The sequence below is a fragment of the Balaenoptera physalus genome (genome assembly GCF_965194825.1).
Source record: "Balaenoptera physalus genome assembly, chromosome: 1".
Classification (NCBI taxonomy): Eukaryota; Metazoa; Chordata; class Mammalia; order Artiodactyla; family Balaenopteridae; genus Balaenoptera; species Balaenoptera physalus.
The window spans coordinates 22,986,223-23,011,060 of record NC_138882.1 but is presented as its reverse complement, the minus strand read 5'-3'; the positions used below and the strand labels follow the sequence as shown (position 1 = coordinate 23,011,060).

Sequence of the window (24,838 nt, the reverse complement as noted above, 5' to 3'; positions counted from 1 at the left end):
CATTTTTGGCAAGACTTGAATATGATAACCTTATCCTAGGAGACTTCCTGATTATCTTTGAAATGAGAGAGAGGGGGAAAGCATAAGAGAATTACAAAAAAAACCCAATGGTTGGAAAAAACTTTTAGGGGTTATTTAATTTAACTCTCCTGAGTAGCAGCTTCACTTGAAACCTGAACTATTTCAGGAAAAGGAATTTCTTTTCTTAAAAACTCTCAGGGAAGGGCTTATAACCATTTTAGGCACTTAGGCAAGTACTTAAGTGTTGGGTTTCAGTTAAATTCATCCCGATGTTTCTTGCTTCTTTAAAGGATTAAACCCAGAGGTAATCTGCAGAGCCCTTTTGGTTTTAAGTGATTCCATAGGGAAATTAATTCTTAAAGGGGAAGCTACAAGTTGTATTACTCAACTCTACCAAAAGTTTCATTTGGAACTCATCTTAATATTTGTAGTACACTTTAAACACCAGCCCTAGGTTCGTTAAACTGTGCATGACAGGTGCAGATGAGGAAACTGAGGTACAGAAAGCTCTGGTAACACTATTAGACAATCTTGCTTTTGCAACAAAGATGATGCTTTCTTTCTGGGTAAAGATTTGTCTAGACAGTGGTTTTTGCAGATGGAAAATGAGTTCAAGAAGAGCCTCCAGCCTTTCATTTGCTCCTTGTGATCAGAATCTAAGATGTAAACCTGGCAATGATGAGTGAGGCTTGGAGTATGCTGTTGCTTGGAATAAATTTATATTTCAGGGAATTTTTCATGATAAAGGTTGATAACTGACTTTGAAAAAAATTAAGTAAAAAAAAAAAAAAAAAGGAAGAAAATTGCCCTGGGGATTTCCCTGGGTGCAGTGGTTAAGAATCCGCCTGCCAGTGCAGGGGACACAGGTTTGAGCCCCGGATCGGGGAAGATCCCACATGCCGCGGAGCAACTAAGTCCGTGCGCCACAACTACTGAGCCTGTGCTCTAGAGCCCGCGAGCCACAACTACTGAGCCCACGTGCCACAACTACTGAGCCCATGTGCCGCAACTACTGAGGCCCGTGCACCTAGAGCCTGTGCTCCACAACAAAGAGAAGCCACTACAATGAGAAGCCCACGCACCGCAACAAAGTGTAATCCCCACTTGCTGCAACTAGAGAAAGCCTGCGTGCAGCAACAAAGCCCCAACGCAGCCAAAAATAAATAAATTAATTAATTAAAAAAAAGAAAAAAGAAAATTGCCTTTAAAAATGATCAAATAGCAATGGAATTTTCACAGACCAACTGCCTGTATTTGGGACAGTTTAGTGGTTTGCTTAGGTTGTAACTTCCTTCTCATGCTCTTTATCTTTTACTTCCTTTCAATATCCTCCCCAAAAGATGGCATGAGGAGACTTTCTGGGAAGTGAGAACATGCTCATTTTCTACTTTTAGCAATCTGTTTCTTACAGAAGGTGATTAGATTCCCTTTTAGGCTTCTGAAGTACTTGCCACCCATTATCTTTTTATTTTATTTTATTTTATAATTTTATTGAAGTATAGTTGATTTACAATGTTGTGTTAATTTCTGCTGTACAGCAAAGTAACTCAGTTATACATATACATATATATATTCTTTTTCATTATAGTTTATCACAGAATATTGAGTACAGTTCCCTGTGCTATACAGTAGGACCTTGTTGTTTATTCATCCTATATATAGTAGTTTGTCTCTGCTAATCCCAAACTCCCTTTCCTTCCCTCCCCTACGCCCCTCCCCTTTGGCAGCCACAAATCTCTATATCTGTGAGTCTGTTTTTGTTTCATAGATATGTTGATTTGTATCATATTTTAGATTCCACATATAAGTGATATCATATGGTGTATCTTTCTCTTTCTGACTTACTTAGCTTAGTAGGATAATCTCTAGGTATATCCATGTTCCTGCAAATTCTTTTGATGGTTGAGTAGTATTCCATTGTATACATGTACCACATCTTCTTTATCCATTCATCTGTCCATGGGCATTTAGGTTGTTTCCACGTCTTGGCTATTGTAAATGGTGCTGCTATGAACATAGAGGTGTATGTATCTTTTTGAATTATAGTTTTGTCTGGGTATATGCCTGGGAGTGGGATTGCTGGATCATACACCCATTATCTTTTTATATCTTGACCAGTGGGCTTTTGCTTGATGAGTATCATTTTATAATTTATGAGTCAAAAACTTAAGAAATAGATTTGCTGAAATGTCTCTCTCCTTTTTGTATTAGTCTATATTCTGCATTGCACATTATTGGAGGTAAAAAAATCATGATTGTTATTGTTGTCATAAAGGTAATAATAATAGTAATAATAATATCAGACAGACTTTCCAGTCACTATTCAAAGATATGTCTAGAATACTTTTACAAACAAAAAGCCAAGGAAACCACTCTTTTTGTCCTGGTAGATTGGCTAGCAATTGCTCTGTGTTAGAATGAGAGGTCTGCCTTTGCTAGCCATCATTCAAATTCTATGCCAAACCTCACTTTACATCTCATTTTTCCCAAGCCTCTTTTCTAGGTTCCTTGGTATCTGAGCTTACTGAAAACCACGGTTGACTTTGAAATCCTTCAGGATTCTCTTTCCTTAGTAAAAGTGCCAAAATGATATTACAATAATCCTTCTTGCAAAAACTAAATTAGACTAAATTCAAACTTGCCATTATAAAAAAAGAAAAGATTTAAATTCAAATGGCTCACAATGAAGAACCTCTTACATAAGACCCCATGAATATTAGTGGATGTGAGTTCATACATGAACGATGAATGTCAATAAATTTGTCTCTTGAATCATTTACCTAATACATTAGATTAGATGGTTTGAAAAAGGAAGGCCTCAAATCACACAAAACAGGAGCCCAGCACGACATCTCTAACTCAGGCACTGATGATCAAGTTTACTGGGGAAGGTGGGAACCCTGGATCCGCCCTCTCTTCCTCTTCCACTGTCAACCCTTCCTTTGTTTCCCCAGCAGTTACACAATGGCCTCTCCACAGAGCTACTTTTTAAAAAATTTTTATTGGAGTATAGTTGATTTACAATGTTGTGTTAGTATTAGGTATACAGCAAAGTGAATCAGTTATACATATACATATAGCCACTCTTTTTTAGATTCTTTTCCCATATAGGTCATTACAGAGAATTGAGTAGAGTTCCCTGTGCTATACAGTAGGTCCTTATTAGTTATCTATGTATAACAGTGTGTATACGTCAATCCCAATCTCCCAATTTATCCCTCCCCCCACTTTCCGCCCTGGTTACAAGTCTGTTTTCTACATCTGTGATTCTATTTCTGTTTTGTAAATAAGTTCATTCGTACCATTTTTTTAGATTCCACATGTAAGCGATATCATATAATATTTGTCTTTCTCTGACTTACTTCACTCAGTATGACAATCTCTAGGTCCATCCATGGCATTATTTCATTCTTTTTTATGGCTGAGTAATATTCCATAGTATATATGTACCACATCTTCTTTATCCACTCCTCTGTTGATGGACATTTAGGTTGCTTCCATATGCTGGCTATTGTAAATAGTGCTGCAGTGACCATTGGGGTGCATGTATCTTTCCGAATTATGGTTTTCTCTGGATATATGAACAGGAATTGGATTGCTGGATCATATGGTAGCTCTCAGAGTTGCTCTTTTAAAAAAATTTGACTCAGAATTCATTGCCTTAATTTGGTTTCCTTATTCTGTTCTGTCTTGGGTTGGCCATTAATGTTTATATAAAATCTTTGACTCCAGTGTCCTAATAAGATTATTCTATTTTCTTATATCACTGGATTTAGAAGAGATATCCTCTTTGATTCTTTTTTTAAAATTAATTAAAAGAGGGAAGTCCCTCTTTGATCCTTTAGTTCCAATTCTTGCTCTATCTTATGAACAAATTTACCATTTCTTTTTTTTTCTTTAACCTTTTAAAAATAGAAACATATCTGACATGTAACACTGTGTAAGTTTAAGGTGTACCACATGTTGATGTGACACACTTCTGTAATGCAATATGATCACCATTGTAGCATTAGCTAACACCTCTATCACCTCACACAATTATCATTTCTTTTTTTGTCGTGGGGATAATTAAGATCTAGTCTCTAAGTAACTTTGATGTCTATCTGCTTTCTTCCTCATATTTCACTGGGCTCTTTCTGTAGCGCTACTATATAATAGGTGCTTCATAAATATCTGTTAAAATTTGGACGGAGTTAAGTCAGGTAGCTGTGATAAGATGAGCTTATTACTTGTGAGCTGTTGGCAGCTCTAATACAATAGATGAAAGTACACTTGTGAGAGGAGTAGGAATGAGCTATTCTATGGCTCACAGGCCAGTCCATTTGATTTTGCACAGTTTTTAGGTTTCATTCTCCTTTGGTAATTAGATGTCACCCCTATAAAGCCCACACATTTCTAAAATCAGAAAGTCAGAACTTTGGTTCATTTAAAAACCTCTCAAGGGGCTTCCCTGGTGGCGCAGTGGTTGAGAATCCACCTGCCAATGTAGGGGACACAGGTTTGAGCCCTGGTCCTGGAAGATCCCACATAGCGCAGAGCAACTAAGCCCGTGCGCCACAACTACTGAGCCTGCGCTCTAGAACCCGCGAGCCACAACTACTGAGCCCATGTGCCACAACTACTGAAGCCCACGCACCTAGAGCCTGTGCTCCACAACAAGAGAAGCCACCGCAATGGGAGGTCTGCGCACCTCAATGAAGAGTAGCCTCCGCTCGCTGCCACTAAAAAGAAAGCTCGCACGCAGCAACGAAGACCCAACACAGCCAAAAATAAATAAATAAAATAAATAAATTTATTTTTAAAAAAAACCTCTCAAAGCTCAACCACTGACACTATTCAATAAAAATGTTTTGTTGATAATAATTTTTCTTAAACTGTGGAATAGAATGGCTTTATAAAAATACCAAGAATGATGAAGATGATAATGCAATCTTCCATCATTTGATAATTGTCCTACAAGTAATTTAGATGTTTAATAAATACCGTGTTTGTGTTTGTGAATTTGGAAGGCCTCTGTAGGTGAGAGTTGGAAAGCGGTAAAGGGTTTTTTTCTTGAAGATGGAAGCAAAACTTCACGGAACACTTGGGTGAAGGAAAAAGGTTGCAATTCCTTGCAAATCAGAATCTCTTAGAGAGCTCATTGCAGCTGTCTGAGTTCTTCTGCTTCTTGCAAATTCCCTTGGGGGAGCGATATTTAACACTAACTATGTTCACCCTCTTTTAAATGGGAGGAATAGTAGTAGAAATAATACCACTGGGGGCCCCAGCACCTTTAAATTAAATGCCCCACTCCCCATGGGTGTTTCTGCTAAGAAACACACAGTTTTCTGTCCAAAAGTGTTTTAAATGTTCAGAAGGAAAAAGGTACATCTTCATTAAAGGGAAATCTCTGGAAGGGACAAAGGAGTAGTAGCCCCCTGCTGCTGGATGCAAATTTCCTCCCTGGTCCTCTTCATTCAAGCCCTACCTTCCCTGCCAAGATCTGGATTATTTTTCTATATCTGCAACACCCTTTTCCCTCTGAGCCTATAAACATGTTCAGATTTTCTCCCATCTAAGAAAGCAGCTTTCTCCACATTGCATTTCTCTATTTTCTCCTTTATATCATTACTCAAAAGAGTAGCCTACAAAAAAAAAAAAAAAAGTAGGTGAACAGTGTTTGACACAGAGTAGGGCACATTATACTTTTAGAATGTTTTTTGATGCAAGTTTTATAAAGACTTGTTTTGTAAAGAAAAATATTCTTTCCTTGAAAAGTAGGCTTTGATAAGGAAGGGAGTGGAGTTATGAGCTCTGGCAGTGTTAAAACATGGCCTCCCAAATTCTTTGACCCTCCTCTAATTGAGAGGTGGGGTCCACATCCCCTCTCTTTGAATCTGGGCTCTGTGACTGCTTGACCAATAAAACATGGTAGAAGAGAATGGTGCCAATCTCTGGGCCCAGGCCTTAAGAACCTGGCAGTTTCCACTTCCTGTCTCTTGGTTGCTTGCTCCCTCCTGGAACCCAGCCATCATGTGGTGATGAAGCCCAAGCCACACAGGGAGATTTTGCTTAGATATTCCAGCCTAAACTTCCAGCTGGAGGTCCCAGCTGACAACCAGCATCTCTTGCCAAACGTGAGTAGAGACAATTCCAGGTGATACAAGCCCCACTCATTGAATCTTTGGGCCCAGGCATTCTGGAGTAGAGACAAGCCTCCCCTATGTGCCCGGTCAGAGTTTCTATCCCACGGAGTTTATGGGTACAATAAAAAATGTTTATTTTGGTATTCCCTGGCAGTCCAGTGGTTAGGACCCCGAGATCTCACTGCCGGGGGCCCGGGTCAGGGAACTAAGATCCCACAAGCCACGTGGCCAAAAAAACCAAAACAAACAGGTTATTTTATGGCATATAGGTTTTGAAGTGGTGTAGTACAAAGTCCTAGATAACTGGAATTTAGCCTATCTGTTCATTTCCTAATCCCATTTCCCTTAATCCTGACTGGCAGGTAGAATTTCTTTAACTGGCCTGTTGTCTCTCATACTTCACATCTTCGGCCCTGTCTTGCCTCTAGGCAGGGGTCACCAATCCAAATGAATGCAGGGTGTGTAGGGCAGAGTGCAGGAAGGATCCAGACCATGGAATTTTCTGTGATGATGGAAATGTTCTAAACCTATGCTGTCCAATACACACTGTCTGGCACATGAAATGTGGCTAGTGCGATTAAGGAACTGAATTTTATTTTATTTTATTTTCTTAAATTGAAGTATAGTTGATTTAAAATGTTGTGTTAGTTTCTGGTGTACAGCACAGTGATTCCGATATATATATTCTTTTTCATTATGGTTTATTACAGGATATTGAATATAGTTCCCTGTGCTATAAAGTGGGACCTTGTTGTGTATGTATTTTATATATAGTGGTTTGTATCTGCTAATCCTGAACTCCTAATATATCCTCCACCCGGAACTGAATTTTAAATTAATTTTAATTTAAAATGTAAAAGCTACATAGAGCTAGTGGCTATCATATACACCAGAACAACTCTAGACATTAGGTGATAAGATGCTTGGACCAAGGATAACAACTGCCTAATTACATGGCTTTAGCATTTTTTAAATCAAAGTTTAATTCCCCTTAGATTTGTAAAGGATTCTTTTTTTTTTAAATTAATTTATTTAATTTATTTATTTTTGGCTGCGTTGGGTCTTTGTTGCTGCGTGCGGGTTTTTCTCTAGTTGCGGCGAGCGGGGGCTACTCTTCGTTGCACACGGGCTTCTCATTGCGGTGGCTTCTCTTGTTGCAGAGCATGGGCTCTAGGCGTGCGGGCTTCAGTAGTTGTGGCACTCAGGCTCAGTAGTTGTGGCTCACAGGTTCTAGAGCTCAGGCTCAGTAGTTGTGGCGCACGGGGTTAGTTGCTCCGTGGCATGTGGGATCTTCCCGGACCAGGGGTTGAACCTGTGTTCCCTGCATTGGCAGGAGGATTCTTAACCACTGCGCCACCAGGGAAGTCCCCCCCCTTAGATTTTTTAAAGTAGCACTAATGGTACTAAAAACAGCAGACCCTGCCCTGCCTTTTAATCTCACTCCCCAGAGTCACCCACTTTCACTTCATTTAGGCTTTTCTTCTGGTATTTATCTCCATGTATAAAGAGTATGCTAAACTGCTATTTTTTGATTTATTGACTTTGGACATTACCTATTGATTTTCTGTTTTGATAGAGGAAGATTTAGTGAATATTAGGGAAGGAAATAGAAAGTATTCAATCTTTTTAGCTTCATAAATGTGGCACCATCTCTCACTTTATTAGATTCCTATTGCTATCTGTACAAATTACCACAGATGTAATGGCTTAAAACAATAAAATGTATTATCTTACAGTTCTATAGGTCAGCAGTTTGACGAAAGGCTGACTGAACTGAAGTCAAGGTGTCAGTGCACTGTGTTGCTTCCTGGAGGCTCCAGGGGGAGAATGCTTCTCACCTTTTCCAGCTTCTAAAAGCTGCTAGAACTCTTGGCTCGTGATGACTTGTGCTCACAAAACATGATATAAAGCTCATATAAAGACGGCCCCTTCCTCAATCTTTATAGCCAATGATGTTACATTTCTCCAACTATTCTTCTGTTGTCACATCTCCCTCTGACTTTGAACTTGGTTGAGAAAGTTTCTCTGATCTTAAGGACCATGTGGTTAGATTGTGCCCACCCAGATAGTCCAGAATCATCTTCTCATCTCAAGGTCCTTAACTTAATCTCATATGCAAAGTCTTTTTTGCTGTGTAAGTGTCCTGTGTTTATTCACATGCTCTGGTGATTAGGAGATGCACATGTTTGGGGGCTATTATTCTGCCCACCAAACTTACCTTTCCTCTTCTCTGTATTCAGTGTTGACATTTTGATGTATAACCTTTTAAAACACTGTGCTGGTGGGTTTTTAAAGTCATCAAGCTGTTTCCTTGTGCGCTTTACTGCATTATGTATTTTGCTGTGCAGAGCATAAAAAACAAACGAGTCTGCAGGACCTGTCTGGAGACTGGCCTCCAGTCTGTAAGGGTTGCACCAGAGGTACTGTAAAGATTTCTGTTTCAGTGCTTTCTCACTGATGGTCAAATGAGTCCTGTTTCTCAAGACTCCTTAAGCGCAGAGACTAGTCTCCATTGTAAACCAGTGCTTGGTACATACTGAGTGCTCAGAAGATACTGACCACATGAATGAAGGATCTCTTCCTGACAGTGGAGAGCCCAGATTGAAGCCACTTCCCTGGGTTTACAGTCCTTGCCATGTGTGACCTGGAGCATCAGTCTCTAGGACCTATCATGACCTTGTAGAGGGGCATTTGACCTTATAGCTCATCATTCAAGGACTGCTCCCAATGCACCCTTGCTTCCAGGCTGCAGGAGCCTGATGACTGGTTCAATGTGGTCTCTGATGTGCTTATGTCTGCCTGGTACCCTCTCCATCAAAATCGGGGTACTTTGCCTTCTTCCCACCAGCACTGTCCTACCACCAAGTACTAGAATCTGCCCAAGAGACACAGTCTAGTGGTTGGTGCAACCATCTGACAATTACCTGATGTTAACTCCCTGGATTTCTGACTCTTACAGGTAGGGTTCCACTTGCCTGTCAGGGCACATGACATATCATGTTAGTCACAGATACTAGCTGTGACCTGTATACCACCTAAGTCAATGCTCCGCCCTTCCTGGAGACTGTCTTCTCTTAGACCAGATGCTGTCCAAATGCTGCCATACTCCAGCTGGTAGATCCAGTTTAGATCTGGGGCCTCCCCATCTGCCCATCCTGCTACTGTGCCAAAGCCTAGAGCTCAGAGTGATAGAAATGTGACTACATGCAAAACAGGTGCAGCCCTGAGCATGCACAGAGCATGACTCAAGTGTATGGAAACAAAGATGACCAAATGGGATGGTGTTAAGTTTAAGTGTTCTATTTTGGTGACTCACTTGTGGGTTATACATAATTGGAGAACAAATGGAACTGTGTCATCAGGAATGGTGAACTTTCTATTGATATAAGGCTGATTTCATGAGCTTCCAACAGTTTTATTATTTCCAGGTCATTGTAAGTTTCTCTCCCTCTGGGAGGTTGATGGGGCTGGGTCTCCCCTCCCACTCCATTACACATTCCCTACACTTTGCTTATGGGTTTCTGCGTCCAGAGTGGGTTTTGAGTGGTATTAGTCAGAGGGTGTCACAGGCATCCATGCTTCTGCTTGACAGAACAATCTGTTTTCAGCTTGAATTCCCTTCTATAATTTGCTTTTCCTGCCCAAAGTAGTGGAATAAAAAAAATACCCCTCCTGTTGCCCCAAGGAGGACAGGGCAGGGGACAGAATGGTGGAACTCAGTGGTTACTGCCAGGGAATTATAGAAACATGCAGATTGGAAGGAGACAGAACCTGTGATGATCTGTGGGTGTTTTGTACGGCGTGTGTGAGGGAAGAACCATCCCATCTGGGACTTCAGCTGAACTCTGAGTTGGTGTGGAACAAAGTGAGGGGAGGGCCAGTTCCTCCTCTCCTGTAGAAGAGGCTCAAGGGAAAGGGATGGGGGAGGCATGCATGGAAGGAGGTCTAGAGACCCCGAAAAGCAAGGGGGAAATCCAAGACGGGGCACGTTAACGTCAGAGTTCATCTCTGCCAACTTCATGTAGATTTCATTCCACAGTGTGAGTTGGATCATCGTCTTGGCTGTCTTTACAAGCCCTGAGTTAAAGCCCCCATCCAGTGCTGGTGTACAGAGTGGAAGGTGGAAAAAACCACTGGGGTCAGGGCAGGGGATGAGGCCCTTCTTCTGTCCCTTAAAGTCTTCATAGCCTTCTCTGGCATGTGATGGTTAGGGAGATACCCAGACTTACCATGGTATCCAATCCTAGCGCCAAGAGTAGGCACAGCAGATAAATGCCACTCCTGACAAGATGCTGGCTTAGCAAGGGCTCCTTGTGTCTGGATGTCTGGTAGTAGCGCAACAGTTAGAAGCATCAGTGCTGGAGTCAGATAGACCTGATTAATTCCCGGCTCCTCCATGGAGTAGTTTTGTGACCTTGTGAAATGTATTTACCGTCTCTGTGCCTCAGTTTCTTCATTTGTAAAAATGGCTATAATAATAGTACACATCTCATAGAATTGTTGAGAACCAAATGTCCCAATACCATTAAAAGATTAACTCAATGTTTCATACACTTCACACATAAACACTTACTACTCAACAAATATTATTATTTGTAATCATTGAACAGCACACCCTCCCTTGCACTGAATGTGTAGAATAATTCAGGATTAATTAGGAGAATCTATGAAGCAAATCAATGCCTTCTTTCTGGTTAGAGAGTAACCTAGCTAGGGCCACCTAGAAAAATAATCTAACCCCCCAATGGTCAACCAGTATTATTCTCAACTTAAAAATGCATTTGCTATAAGAGCTACATGTAAACTCTTCTCTTCTCTTACTTGCATGAAAAACCTATCAAAAGATAGAAGTGGAAGACCTGATTCTTGAATGTTCTTCTATTTTTGTGTTTCCTCCTTTCTCTTTCTTTTTAAAGAAAAAAATTCAAATTTACAGAAGAGTTCAAGAATAATACAGAGAACTCCCACATTTTTTTTATCCCAATTTTTAACATTTTGCCACATTGGCTCTATCACTGTTCTCTCTCTGTATGTTCACATTATTTTGTTCACTAAATTATTTGTACCCTTTTGCTTCAAAATACTTTAGCAGGTATCTACTAAGAATAAGGACATTCTCTTGTATATCAATAGTTTATTTATAAAATTCAGGAAGTTTAACCTTGATATAATACTGTTACCTAATACTATAAAGTCCATATTCAAATTTTGCCACTTGTCTCAATAATGTCCTTGAAATGACTCTTTAGCCTCCTTTGGTCTGCAACAAACCCCTCAGCCTTTGCTATCTTTCATGACTCTGCCATTTTTAAAGAGTATCGGTCCGTGGTTTTGTAGAATGTCTCTCAATCTGCGTTTGTTTTATGTTTTCCCATGGTTAGTTTCATTTTTAGAAGAACAGCACAGAAGTGGTGGTGCACCCTTCCAGGTGCATTACACTGGGAAACTCAGACTGTCACTTTGTCCCACCAGTGGTGATGTTAACTATTTCTGGTGTTTTGATCACTGACAAGCACAGTAAACACCGAGGGAACAATGAATAACCAATGTGTTGGAACCCAGTTAAGTGGAGGACTTCTCAGACTAATGCCATAAATTTTCTGAAGTTTTTTGTGTCTCTGTTTTCAAGTTTCTTTTTGTCCACATCTTCTAATTTTCAATTAGTTTGGAAAAAGCAAACAATTGTAGTGCTGTAACAAGATGGATTTAGGGAAAGAGGATTTGAAACAATTTGAGGCTGGGAGAAGATGAACTGCAGGGCTGATGGGCGCCCCACTTTTGAGTAGAGGGGGTGAGCTCTGGTCCTGGGACTCATCAAAGCCATAGATGGACCTGAAGATTGGAAGGAGGGACCTGACATCCCCACCACACACACACTCACCTCCTCCTACTTCACATCCTGTATGACTGGTACTCGCCATCCTGCTTCATACTTCTGGTCTTTACACAAGTGTGCTGGATCAGTTGGATGAGAAGCAAAGGGACTGACGTTTATTGAGCTCCTGCTATGACCCATGTACTTGCATGATGCAGAATGGAAAGCTGAGTAATCAGGAAGTAGAGGTCATCAGAAAGAGTAATCAAACAAAAGCTAAGGTAGTCAAGTGTCAACATCCAGAAGTTCCTTTCCAGAGAGACTTTCCTTACCTTTTTAAAGTCTTTCAAATGTCATAGCAGAACTTGTCACCTGGTGGGAGGGGGCTGTCCTTTCAGGCAGATAGATCTCTCTGGGGAGAGTACTAATAACAACAGTAACAGAAATAGACCTGAGATTAAATGCTGCTCTTTTTATTACCCAGACTATCCCAAAGGATAATCAAGAGTTGACAATGATGAGAATAATGTTCTCTAATGATTGAGCCATTTAAAAAAAGAACAGTGAAACATAATATGTATTTATCTTTGTGAATCAAGTGCTACTTTATTATGTTTATTGTTTAATAATAAAATATATTGCTGTGTTTCTGGAGGAGAATTGGAGAATGTGCTGGGGTGAAGGGGTGGTTTTCCTGTCATTAAGTACTGAATCTTGATCGCTCACGTGCAATAGTATGTGGTATTTCCAGAGGAAAGATGATAAAGAGAGATATTATATTGATTGAGGGTGACAGAAGGCGTGACTAAGAACCCTGACAAAGATGAGAGGAAGTAGTAAGATTTGTAGGAAATAGTGATGATAAACCAGGAGCCAGTAAGGTGCTTTTGTGTGCATGTAAAGCTGGCCAATAAATGGTGGTCAATCCAAGTCCTACTTAGTTTGTCTTGCTACATCTGAACTCCAGGAATCAATTGAGGTGTAATTTTCTGATACAGCCGCCAGGTGGCCTTGAATTCCCTTGGGTGTGCACGGGCCAAGTCTAGCTGGCCAGTTGGACTGCCTGGGTGCCAAAGGTGGGATATCAGTAGCCTGATCGAGGTATTCTTTCCTCTGCCGGTACTGACCTATTACTGTGCCCATCTGCTCCTCCTTGTTCTGCCTTAATGCTTGCCAGATGGATGTGCTCTTTTCTGAGAATTGAAGCAACCATTCAACCCAAGCCTAATGAAGACTTCATTATAAACTGTTTCCACTCCTCCAAATTCATTTTTTTAAATCTTTGATAATGCCTCTACACAGGCTTTATATAACAAGTTTTTATCTACTATTTGTTGTTCTGCTTTTAATTCAATGTTATTTCACATATTAGAATTAGTATAGTCTACCTACATATATTTTAGAAAGTTAAATATTGTTTCAGTGCATTTCACATGTTTTCATTATTATAAATAGCATGGGTAGGAGCATGAGGTTTTTTGATCCAAAATAGAAGTAAAAGATAAAGAATGATTTTACAATTCTTTTCTTTTTTTTTAAAATTTATTTATTTTATTTTTTTATTTTTGGCCGCATTGGGTCTTTGTTGCTGCATCCAGGCTTTCTCTAGTTGCGGCGAGCAGGGGCTACTCTTCCTTGCGGTGCGCGTGCTTCTCAATAGTGGCTTCTCTTGTTGCGGAGCACCAGCTCTAGGCGTGCAGGCTTCAGTAGTTGTGGCACGTGGGCTCAGTAGTTGTGGCTCGCAGGCTCTAGAGCACAGGCTCAGTAGTTGTGGCACACGGGCTTAGTTGCTCCGTGGCATGTGGGATCTTCCCGGACCAGGGGTTGAACCTGTGTCCCCTGCATTGGCAGGTGGATTCTCAACCACTGTGCCACCAGGGAAGCCCTACAGTTCTTGCTATAGGGACGTCCCTGACAGTCCAGTGGTTAGGACTCTGTGCTTCCACTGCAGGGGGTGCAGGTTCAAACCCTGGTGGGGGAACTAAGATCCTGCCTGCTGCGTGGCGTGCGCAAAAAAAAGAAAAAAAAAAAAATTCTTGTTCTATATTCCCACATGACTTTACAGGAAAAAAATATATATTTTTTCAATTGTCACTTTTCCTAAAGCCTCTAACTCCTAATAAAAAATAAGTTGCTGGTATTTTGAGAAGTTGAAATATACTCCGTCACCTTCCCCACTTTATGTATGACTTGCCACCTTCTCTATTCAATTGACTGTGAACTTGTTCCTTCTGAAAGATTAGGTAGGATGAGAACTTAAATGTATTTCAGCTGATACATATCAACAATGTTTGGGGAAAAGCGTTCAGACTCCATTCGAATGATAGAATCATTTCAAAAGTTCCAGGTTTATTGGTTTTCATCTTTGATAGTATAATGTTTTCTGCTTTGCCCGAATCTTTATTTCTTTCATTAGTAACACATGTTGGCCCTCCCCTGCAGTGATTATCTGTTTTCTATTTACTTGTCTGAAAACAACTCACCAGCTCTGACCACTCGTCACGGGAAATCTGAGCACCAACTTTGTTTTTTTAATATTTTTTTGGTAAGTTATGTTTTTCACCTTATTTTCCTGATTTTCAATTTTCGTCAAAATTTTTGTTGCATTTTTCTTGTGAAAAAGTTTTTTTAAAAAAATCAGATGATCATCAATTTTTAAAATTTTTATTTATTTATGTATTTTCTTTATTTTTTTTGGCTGCGTTGGGTCGTAGTTGCAGCATGCAGGGTCTCCGTTGAGGCGTGTGGGATCTTTCATTGCGGCTCGGGCTTCTCTCTAGTTGTGGTGTGTGGGTTTTCTCTCTCTAGTTGTGGCGCGCAGGCTCCAGGGCACGTGGCCTCTGTAGTTTGCCGAGTCTCTCATTGAGGTGTGCAAGCTCAATAGCTGTGGCACATGGGCTTAGTTGCCCAGGAGCATGTGGGATCTTAGTTCCCCAACCAGAGATGGAAGCCGCGTCTCCTGCATTGGAAGGCGGATTCTTTACCATTGGACCACCAGGGAGGTCCCGAAGAAGCTGTTTGGAAATTAAATAATTAATTGCTTTCAAGTAGGTTAATAAAATCCAAAATGATCAATAGATTATAAGTGAAAAGGAGGTGTCCACCCTTCACCAAGTCTCCCAATTTCCTCTGCCAGAACCAACCACTGTTCCTGGTTTTTTTATATTTCCCAGATATAGTCAATGTATAAAAATGCGTATGTATTTGTACTTATATATTTATATATGTGCTTTTGTTTTTTAAACACTGAGAATAACTACATATATACGATTTTAGTACCTTGCTTATTTTTAAATTTTATGATATATCTTGGAAATCTTTCCATATCAAGATGTATGACCTGTCTCATTGTTTTAACAGCTGCATAGTATTTCATTGCATGGCTGTATCATAATTTATTAAGCAATCTCCTTTGGATGGGCATTCATGTGATTTCCAAACTTCTGTTACTACAAATAGTAGTGCAATGAATATCCTGGTATTTACGTTTTGCATCCACTTGCAAGTGTGTCTGCAAGATAAATGTTAGAAGAGGAATTGCTGGGTCAGAGTATCTGAATTTGAAATTTGATAGCTATTGCCACTTTTCCCCCAGAGAATTTTTAATTTGCGATTTTAACATTATAAGTAAGATCAAGTATTTTTTGATAAATTAAGAAGCCACCTGTTTTTTCTCTTCTGAGGAATATCTATTCTTTTGTTTTAAAAATAATTAATTGATGTGAAATTCACATAACACAAAATTAACCATTTTAAGGTGAGAAATCCAGTGGCATTTGGTGTGTTTACAGTATTCTGCAACCCCACCTCTGTCACGTTCCAAAACATTTTCATCACCCCGGACAGAAATCCCATACCCATTAAGCAGTCACTCCTCACTTCCCTTCCCCTCAAGCCATCCCTGTCAACCACTAGTCTGTGTTCTGTCTATGGATTTATCTATTCTACATAAGAAATATCTATTCTTGTCCTTTGTGTTTTATCGGGTTTTAAAAATTGATATATAGGAGTTCTTTAAATATTAAAGAAATGAGCTCTTTGTGATATGTGTTATAAATATTTTCTTTGGTTTTTTGATTGTCTTTTGTCTTTGTTCATCATAGTTTCCTGCAGAATTTTAATATTTATGAAATTAAATACGTGCAATTAAAATACATATGTACATTTATATGTATATATATTATGTATATCATGAGTTTATATTACCATCCAAATCTGGCATCACAAGTTTTTTCCCCACCTTATCTTATTCCCTATTGTATCTCCCTTTTCCTACAGAAAACCTTGTTCCCTGAAACATTAATGAATTTACCCATTACCGTACAATATACACAAGATAGTTTTGGAGCTATATCACCAATGCAACTACTAAAAATAAACCTATAAAGTTCAATATTTTCTTTCTAGTTCTTTTTGTCCTTACAATATGTCCCACTAATGGTATATTGTGTTAGTAATTTCTTTTAATAAATTCCTTTCTCTGTGTCCAATAGAATCTCTTTTTGAAAATGTAATTTAATTCATCGATCTTTTTAAAAAATGGCGTCTGGGTTTTGTGTCACACTTAGGATAGCTTCTTCCACTAAGATTATGTAGAACTTTCCCCGTGTTTCTTTAAGTACTTTTAATTTTTTACTTTACATCCAACTACTATAAGGAATACAAAATTTAATACACTAGTAACAGAGGAGAGAAGAGAATTTAAAAAACAATTACTGGGGCTTCCCTGGTGGTGCAGTGGTTAAGAATCCGCCTGCCAATGCAGCGGGTCCAAGCCCTGGTCCAGGAAGATCCCACATGCTGTGGAGCAACTAAGCCCGTGTGCCACAACTACCGAGCCTGCGCTCTAGAGCCCAAGAGCCACAACTACTGAAGCCCGCGCGCCTAGAGCCCGTGCTCCGCAACAAGAGAAGCCACCGCAGTGAGAAGCCCGCGCACCGCAACGAAGAGTAGCCCCCGCTCACCACAACTAGAGAAAGCCTGTGTGCATCAACACACACACACACACACACACACAAACAAAACAAAACAAACAGTTACTAATAGCTACAAAGTATAGACAAGACAGACTTCCGGTCTTGCAGAACCAAGATAGTGACGACAAGAGCAGAGCAGGGATCTGGGCTGGGGAGCCAGATTCCCCTGCCAGGAGCAGGAGGATAGGGAAGGAGCTCTGTCTCAGGAAGGGATCAGGCCTGGGAAACGTGACACTATTACAACACAGGTGTGACTTCTAAGCATTCTGACGTGTAAAAGGCTTTTTTGGGGGGCGGGGGAGTTGTCACTGATGGGAATCCAGCAGGTCACACAAATGGCACCTCTGAGAGGTCCCTGAGTTCAGGGCTCAGCTCAGTCCTTGGATTTTTAGGTCCAGCCTCTGGATTTTCTTTGTCTACCCAGTGATAGACTCATGCCTCTTAAGCTGACAGCAGACTGACTTGTTCATTAGAATTCCAGCAGAATGATTTGCAACAGGCGTTTCCCTTTGCAGTGACCAGGATGCGTGAGCCTCCAAGCCATGCCTGTGGGAGCAGAGCCATCATTTGTAGTAGAAGGGCTCTTGGGTGACTTCGCCTATGTTCCTGTAAAGCCTGATGAAAAATCCCTTCTCTTCATCAGAGGATACTTCTCCGGTGACAGGGCTGTTTGTCCAGTGACCCCAGGTGCAGGCTCTTGGATAGAAACAGATGCTATTGTTTTCTTTTGTCTCCCTGAACCCATTCTTTCTCCCTAACTCACCTCCTCTCTGACACTTTCTTCTTTAGATGGTTTTAGTATCACTGATTGAAGCTACCATCAAGGGCTATTTCTGTCAGCCTGGCAGATGCTGCAGGTCAAGCTTTCCAGAATTTCAGGGGTGGATTACTGTCTCAGTTTATAATGTTTATTAAATCAGGAGTTTGGGAAGGATTTCAGCTACCCTGAATTTTTTCCAAGTTGACTAATCTGTTATTTGTGCTGGGAAATCAACATGACCCCCTTTCCCAGCAGCCTTGACTACTCTTCTTTCTGCAACTCCAGTAAGAGGGGGTAAGCCAGACTGGATGGAACATTCTGGCTTCTACTCCAACTCCTACAACACGCCTTGGATTCCCCTCCACTGATTTCCCATTTCTTCATCCACAGGAGGAGTAGGTGGCTTTGCTACTAAGCATGGTCCCGGACATTTTTCTGGACCACTGTTTCCATTGTGAATTGTCAGCTCACATTGCTCTGGCCCTGCTCAGGGTCAGAAGTCCTAACCTTTGAAACCTCTTCTAGCACTCCACCACGTTGCAGGATTGTGTGTATGTGTGAATATTTTCCCTATGAAAACTTTAGAAGATCGTTTGGTGGGAATCCTCTTTTTCAATCCCACTGCAAACCCCTCACAGGCACCAAGGAGTAAGCCTGCAGTGAACACTGAGGCAGAAGGTCTTTCAAGTGGGAAATCCCAGGGGGTGGAAAGATGCAGGTCAGTGAATGAATGCCTTCAGGGTTGCTGGCAGGTTGCTACATGGATGAGGACCAGAGAGGATGAGTCATCTCAGGGAACGTAATACACGGGTGGAGATGGGAGGTCATGTCACACTGGGCACACTTGTTTTAGAGTTAACGTATTAGTATTGGTCCCCAGGGATTTAAGCAAATCATTTACCTCTGTTTTTCTGGAAAATAAACATGGAAAACCCCGTGTAATCACAAGGAGGAGATTAAGGGTCATTGACCCAAAGGAAATAGTGCTGACCTGTCTTCTCCTTTGTGGCCTATCACTCTTCAGCTACCAAGCCCACAGGTAGGTCAGCATTACATAGCAGAAAGAGTGGGATTTGGAATCAAGCAGATCTGGGTTTTAATTACAGCTCCGCTTACCTGACTCACATTACCATACCTTTTTGAGTGGTTGAGTTTTTTTTCCTCTGTAAAATGGAGATCTAATAACTACTTCACCAAGTTGTTGTGAGAATTTAATAAAATAATATAGTAAAGGTTCTCAATAAACTGTAAGCACTCAAAAAATGAGAGCCCTCATTATTTGGAAGAGCTAACAATGTTATTTTTTAAAAATATTTATTTATTTATTTATTTATTATTTATTTGTTATGGCTGCGCCGGGTCTTAGTTACAGCATGCGTGATCTTTTAGTTGCGGCATGCATGTGGGATCTAGTTCTCCCACCAGGGATCGAACCTGGGTCCCCTGCATTAGGAGCGCAGAGTCTTAACGACTGGACCACCAGGGAAGTCCCTAACAATGTCATTTTGTTCTTTTAGTCAGCTGGAGGAAAAGACATTTGGCAAACCTTAAGGTTTCATCTTTGGTTCTATTAGAATCTTGGGGACTAGATTTTATTTCCACATAATTCAGGTTAAGTTATAATACTATAGTTTTGCTGGAGGCTCGGAAAATACACACTTTTTGTTCTTGTTATTTGTTTGCATGTAAGGATAAGACAAAAATCTTGCATCTTCCTACCCAGGAAAGTAAGTTCTACATTGGTTCTAGTAGATTGTGAAAGTCCCGTGCTGGGTACATTAGGCACGCAGAATTCCACTGGGCATGTGATAGTGGGCAAAGGCCAGGGAGAGGATGTGACCACCACAGGCAAAGACACCAGTGGGGCTCATGGAGGTGTGTAATAATTTAAGAGCTGTTTGTACCATCTGGAGCTTTTCTCTCCAGATGGTGGTGGTGGTGGTGTACTGCCACCCCTTTACACAAATAGCAATTGGCATCTATGACATATTTTATGACAAAGGGCAACGGGATATGGGACATAAAACATGACATAAATTGTGGTACATGGCTCTATAATTTGTATATATATATGTGTTAATGCAAATGTTGGTCCAAGAACTGCACAAATTATACATCTCCACTCCACGCTTGACTTTTCCTGCCAATGACCCTCGGGTTTGAAACATTGGTATCTTCTTGGGCTCTTCTCTCTTTGTTCCCTTCACATCCAAAAGGTGAGGTCTACTGCCCAGTTGCCATGCAGTGTTTCTATCCCTTTCTCATCCACACTACCAGCCTGGGTTAGGCCCTCTTTGCCTGAATGTATTGGTGTGGATTTTCCCCAAAGAAGAGCCTGATAGAAGGACCTGGGTGCAGGGAGTGGGAGTGAGGGGGAGGGGAGAGAGAGAGAAAGAGGAAAAGCCAATATCAGGGCACGTTGCTGAGGGTCTGGATTGCTTTGAGCAATGGAGATGTGATTCCACTGGGACCTTTTAAGAAGGGTAGAGAATACCTCCCAGAACAGTCTACCTAAAGGACAGAAGACAGACAAACATTCAACGCTTCTGTCTCCCATTAGTTGAGGGGAACACTGCACTTCTGAGCTGCACTAGCCCAGGGCCTGGAGGGCTCTCCGAGCCTTAGAGAAAGCCTGGGACTGTCACCTGAAATCACAGGTGGGCTGAGGGGTTGGGATGTGGGCCCCATGGTGTCTGGTTCTCTGGGCAATTGTGATAACTTCCTAATTAGTCTTCCTACCTCTGTATCTTTGTCACCGATCCACCCTACATACAATGTCAGCTTAATCGTCCTCAAGAACAGCTCTTATCATGTACTCCTCTGCTTGAAAATCTTCAGTATCTCTCCTTGACATCCTGGAGAAAAGATAAACTCCTTGGGATGGCATTCCAGATCCCTGTAAGCTGACTGCAAACTCTTTAACCTCTCAGGAAACCTGGCGCCAACAATGTTGTCGGCTGCTCCCTGAATGCTTCCCGACATTTCCAGCTCTTACCTTTGGCCATGCTCTCCCCTCTGCCTGGAGAGCTTTTTCCACCTCTTCTCTAGATTTTGAAATCCTGTCCACCCTCAAGGGAAAGTTCAAATGTCACTGTATTAGTTTTCTATTGCTGTGTAACAAATTAACTCAGTGGTTTAAACCAACAGCCATTTATTACCTCCCAGCTCTGTAGGTCTGATGTCTGAGCAGGTTCAACGGGGTCCTCTGCTCAGGGTCTCACATGCTGGAAACCAAGGTGTCAGCTGGGGTAGGCTTTTATCTGGAGGCTCTGGGGTAGACTCTGCTTCCCAGCTCATCCAGACTGTTGGCTGAATTCTGTTCCTTAAGCTGTAGAAAGAAAGTCTTTTTTCTTGCTGGCTGTTGGCTGGGGTTGCTCTGAGCTCCTAGAGGTTGCTCTCGGCTCCTTCCACGTGGCCCCCCTCCATCTCAGCGACAGAGAACCTCCCTTGAGTCAAATTCCCCTCACATTTTTAAGTTTTCTTCTTCTAGAAGATTCATGTGATTAGACCGGGCCCACCTGGATAAGCTCCCTTTTGCCAGATAAGGTAACATAATCACGGGAATAATATCTCAACATATTCACAGGTTCTGCCCATACTCAAGGGGGATGATATTATATAAGGGTGAGGGTCACTGGGAGTCATTCTTAGAATTCTGCCCACCATACCACCTCTTCCAGAAAACCTCTTCTGATCCCTTCTAATGAGAGCTATCTCCTTCCTCTGCACCTCACAGCGTGTTGTGGAAATGAATTCATCGTGTCTGCACTGGAGTTACCGTGATCTGTTCTCCTCTCTCCACAGAGAATAAGAACCCATGGGTCTTGCTTACCTCCCATTTGTCTTTCATAGTCTTGGTTCCTCAAAGCCCCTGAATTACTTTTGTGCCAGAATATATTTTGGTATTGTACTATATTTAAATACAGAAAGACCCATGAAGGACAAAACCTTAAAATGTAAAAAAAAAAAAAATGTACAGAGCCATGAAATAAATGAAGTTCTATAGAAAAGGAAGTTCTTGAATATAATTTTTACAAGAGCTTTCCATGACATTTTTAGTTATGTCTTCTTGGTGGGTGAAGTATGAAATATCCCTCTTTGTTCCTTTTACTGCTATTTCCTTAAATTCTGTAATGTTTTTATTAAGGTATTAATTTTCTTTTTATAGGTAGTACGCTGTATGTCCTATAAAGAACATTTAGTTGGAATTTTAAAATCCAGTCTAAGAGTCTGTGTCTTATTTGGTGTGTTTTACCATTTACATTTATCATGATTACCAATATAAGTAGACTTGAAACTGCCATCCAATTTTGTTTTCTTTTTTCCATGCTTGTATTTACTACTTTCTTTCTTCTTTCCTGCCTTCTGTTGAGTTGATAAAATTTTCTTCATGCTACTTATTAAAATTCTGGGTGTAATATTTTTGTGACTACCTTAATTATTTTTTTTAATTTTTTATTTATTATTTATTTATTATTTTTATTTTTGGCTGTGTTGGGTCTTCGTTTCTGTGCGAGGGCTTTCTCCAGTTACGGCGAGTGGGGGCCACTCTTCATCGCGGTGTGCGGGCCTCTCACTATCGCGGCCTCTCTTGTTGCGGAGCACAGGCTCCAGACGCTCAGGCTCAGTAGTTGTGGCTCACGGGCCCAGTTGCTCTGCGGCATGTGGGATCTTCCCAGACCAGGGCTCGAACCCGTGTCCCCTAAATTGGCAGGCAGATTCTCAACCCCTGCGCCACAAGGGAAGCCCCTGTGACTACCTTAATTTTTAACGTGCATCCCTAGTATTTTTTCTAATAAAGTTTGAAGTTAATCAGTATTTATATCCTCTTCTTGCATGAGGCAAGAATTTAGTGTCTTTCTTGCAAACTCTATTCCCATATGTAGCCTGATATTGGTATTTGTTTTTGTTTGTCTTTAAATATGCAAAAGCTATTTTATTATTACTATTAATGATTTAGGTTTAGATGTATTACCATATATTACCAGTTTCTCTGTTCACTCTTATTCTTCATATTCTACATCTTCCTTTATTCTTTTTTTTTTTTTAAATTTATTTATTTATTTATTTATGGCTGCATTGGGTCTTTGTTGCTGCACGCAGGCTTTCTCTGGTTGTGGCGAGCGGGGGCTACTCTTTGTTGCGGTGCGCGGGCTTCTCATTGTGGTGGCTTCTCTTGTGGAGAAGAGGCTCTAGGCGTGCAGGCTTCAGTAGTTGTGGCATATGGGCTCAGTAGTTGTGGCTCACGGGCTCTGGAGTGCAGGCTCAGTAGTTGTGGCGCACAGGCTTAGTTGCTCCGCGGCATGTGGGATCTTCCCAGACCAGAGATCGAACCCGTGTCCCCTGCATTGGCAGGCGGATTCTTAACCACTGCGCCACCAGGGAAGCCCCTCTTCTTTTATTCTTTTGCATCCTTTGGAAATTTTTCAGTGAGAATAGTTCGGCAGTAAACTTTCTAAGTTATTGTACATTTAAAAGAATTTACTTTTTTGTTTTGTTTTTTAATTTTTTATAACACAAAATTTCAAACAAAGGCGGAGAGTTTTTTTGTGTTATAATCTTTCATGTGTTCATCACAACTTTAACAACTCTCAATGCATGGCCAACATCATTTCCTCTGTGTATCTTCACCTACTTACACTCACTTCCACAGACTACTGATTATTTTGAAGCAAATTCCACATTATTATTAAACTGAAGACAAACAAGAATTCCTTAGAGTCATCAAATATCCAGTCAGTGTTTAAATTTCCCAATTCTCCCTTTTTTAACTCTCTCTCTGTAGTTTGATATTCAAATCAGTATTCATATATTGTGATAGTAATATGTCTCTTGTCTCATTTATCATGGGTTCTCTCTTTCTCTTTCTCTCCCACACTTTTTTCTTTGCAATGTAGTTTTAAGGACATGGGACCCTTTGACCTATAGAGTTTCCCACAGTGTGGGTTTCACTGATTGTTTTTCTTGGATGTCACCTAACCTGTTCTTCCATGCCCTGTATTTCCTGTAAGTCAGTAGTTAGCTCAGAGGCTTGACCTTCTAGGTTCAATTGATTTTAGCAATGACTTATATGCAGAATATATAAATAATTCTCAAAACTCAATAATACAAACAACTGAATTTTAAAAATGGATAAAAGATTTAAATAGACACTTCACTAAAGAAGATATATAGTTGGCATGAAAAGACCCTCAACATCAATAGTCACTAGTTATTTGTATTTTAAATACAAACAAATACCACAACAAGATACCCCTATCTAATTAGCGGTCCAATTAGGATGACTAACATGAAAAAGAGTGACCATGCCAAGTGTTGGTGAGGATGTGGAGGAATTAGAACTCTCATACACTGCTGGTGGGACTCTCACGCACTTTGGAAAACAGTTTGGCCCTTTTTAAAAAAAGTTAAACATACACCTATTATATGACAAAGCCATTCCACTCCCAGTTATTTACCCAAGAGAAATGAAAACATGTGTCTATACAAAGACTTGTGTACTAATGTTTATAACAGCTTTATTTGTAATAGCCCCAAACTGGGAACAACCCAGATTTCCATTAACAGATTAATGGATAAACAAATTGTGGTGTAACCAGACAATGGAATACTACTTAACCAAAACCGCAACAAAAAAATTGGGATAAAATATTGATACACATAAAAACATAGATGAATCTCATAATTATTCGGAGTGGAAGAAGCCAGACAACCTCCCAAAAGTACATACTGTATGATTCCATCTATATAAAATTCTAGAAAATGCAAGCTAATTCTGTACTGCCAGAAATCAGGTTGGTAGCCACGTGGGGAAGAAGGGGGAAAGGGAGAGGAAGGAGGTAGAGATTATAAAGGGGCACAAAGAAGCTTTTGAGGGTGATGGATATGTTTATTATCTTGATTGTGGTGACAATTTCAGAGATTTGCATATATGTTAAAACTTATCAACGGTACACTGTAAATATTGCCGTTTTTAGCATGTCAACCATATCTCAATATAGTTGGCAGAATAATGGCCCCCCAGAACCAGTGAATATATTACATGGCAAAAAGGAATTAAGGCTGCAGATGGAATTAAAGTTGCTAATCGGCTGACCTTAGAATAGGGAAATTATCCTGGATTATATGGGTGGGCCCAATG

At 40.6% G+C, this 24,838-nt stretch overlaps 1 long non-coding RNA gene across 1 annotated transcript in view; it reads left to right on the top strand.

Moving 5' to 3' along the window:
- The first annotated feature begins 12,678 nt into the window (after nt 1-12,678).
- The window catches only part of LOC309644709, a 28,424-nt gene continuing 16,264 nt past the window's right edge, over nt 12,679-24,838 (top strand). Inside the window, exon 1 of the long non-coding RNA XR_014254569.1 lies at nt 12,679-22,907. This is a non-coding gene — a long non-coding RNA (uncharacterized lncRNA). The remainder of the gene's footprint in view (nt 22,908-24,838) is intronic.